Below are 1,616 nucleotides of genomic sequence, written 5' to 3'. Positions count from 1 at the left end.
TGATAAATTCTCCTACGTCTCGTCATCGCATCACACTCCAATAATTTAATGTTCTGGATAATTGGATTCGAAAATGTTGCAAGAAAAGGTGACAGGTCTCCTACCTCGAGCCAACACTCAGGGTGTGTTCACACGCAACTTTTCTTTGATGCAGTGTTCGTAACTTCCTTGTTTGCACAAGCCCTTGGTTTCAAGCTGATGGCCTGCCACATGATACAAACTTTGTTCAGCTCAGCCAGACCATTGGTTGCTTGTTCTATGCATGCCACACGTGCAACTGTGCACATGGCCTAATCAGAGTTTCTAGGCGGGAGTAACGTGCACATGTGAGAGGTTTTGTTTAGTTCAGTAGAAAAACAACAAGCAAGTAGGATGTTCAGTTAAACTTGCCCCAACCCCACCCCAACGTGGTGGCATTGCTCAGTAACGTGCAACAAACTATTCAAGGCAAAGCCAAATCTTTCAACGAGAGCTCATCATTGTAGTAGCATGCAAATGGATTGTAAAGTTGCACGATATCGAGACAAACTTGCACACCTTCTCAAATGTAACTGCATGGATTTTTGCTACTTTCTATGAACTTTGCACTCTTCTATAGTTTGCACATTTGGAGTATTTCAATGTTGGGACTTTGTTTTTAGATGCAAAATGATTTTGTATTAATCGAATAATGAGGCTTACATCAATAAATGTAATCAAGGGATGCCCAAACTCTTAATCACGAATTTAACAAGTGGTAAGTCTACGATCAAAACTCTTAATCCAACTATTGCTATTTTTTATGACCTTTGCACTATGGACAAGGTAAGTCTACGATCGAAAGTTTGCACTTTTTGAGTATTTCAGTGATGATACATTTTTTATGAATTTGCCCTTGGCCTTAAATCTCTCAATTAACTTACGAATTAAGAACATGATTGATTAATATGTATCTTCCTTGTTTTTTAAAGAGTGCATAAATAAGACAATAATGATGAAAATATAAATGGCAAGAAAAGTCCACTCTTTTCTTCTTTAATAATGAGCCAAATTAAGATATCTTACTACTATATTATTTTAGCTATAGGTTCGGAAAGCCCCGAACCTCAGGGCTTCTCGAACCTACCCCCTTTTCCAAACCTCCCTTTTTCAATCAAAACCCCTCTCCTCCTCTCTTTCTCACTTGCAATATCTCATTTTCTCTTCCCCTTCCCTTTTTTCATTAAAGCCTCCTCCCCTCCCCCTCCCCCCCCCCCCCCCCCCCTCTCACCTCCCTTTTTTAAATTAAAACCCTTTCCCCTCTCTCTCACTTATAATCTCTCTTTCTTTTTCCCATCCCCTTTTTAATTAAATTCTTCCCCCCTCTCTCTCTCTCATGTGTAGGGCCTAGGGTGACAAAGAGCAAAAAAGAAAGAAGAGGAGAGGGAGGGAGAGAGAGGGGGAACAGAGAGAGAGAGAGAATTATAGAGAGAGGAAATATAAAATTTAAGAGAGAGAGAGAGAGAGAAAAAGAAAAAAGGAAAAGAGAGGAGAGAGGGGGTACTGAGACATAGAGAAGAAAATGAGAGAGAGAAAATAAGAAGAAGAAGAGAGAGAATTATAGAGAGAGGAAAGATAAAAATGAAAAGAAAGAGAAA

Source organism: Lygodium microphyllum, chromosome 6 (genome assembly GCF_053477565.2).
Source record: "Lygodium microphyllum isolate KBCC chromosome 6, Lygodium_microphyllum_v1.1.10, whole genome shotgun sequence".
In the NCBI taxonomy this organism is placed as follows: Eukaryota; Viridiplantae; Streptophyta; class Polypodiopsida; order Schizaeales; family Lygodiaceae; genus Lygodium; species Lygodium microphyllum.
This window is presented reverse-complemented; position numbering follows the sequence as displayed.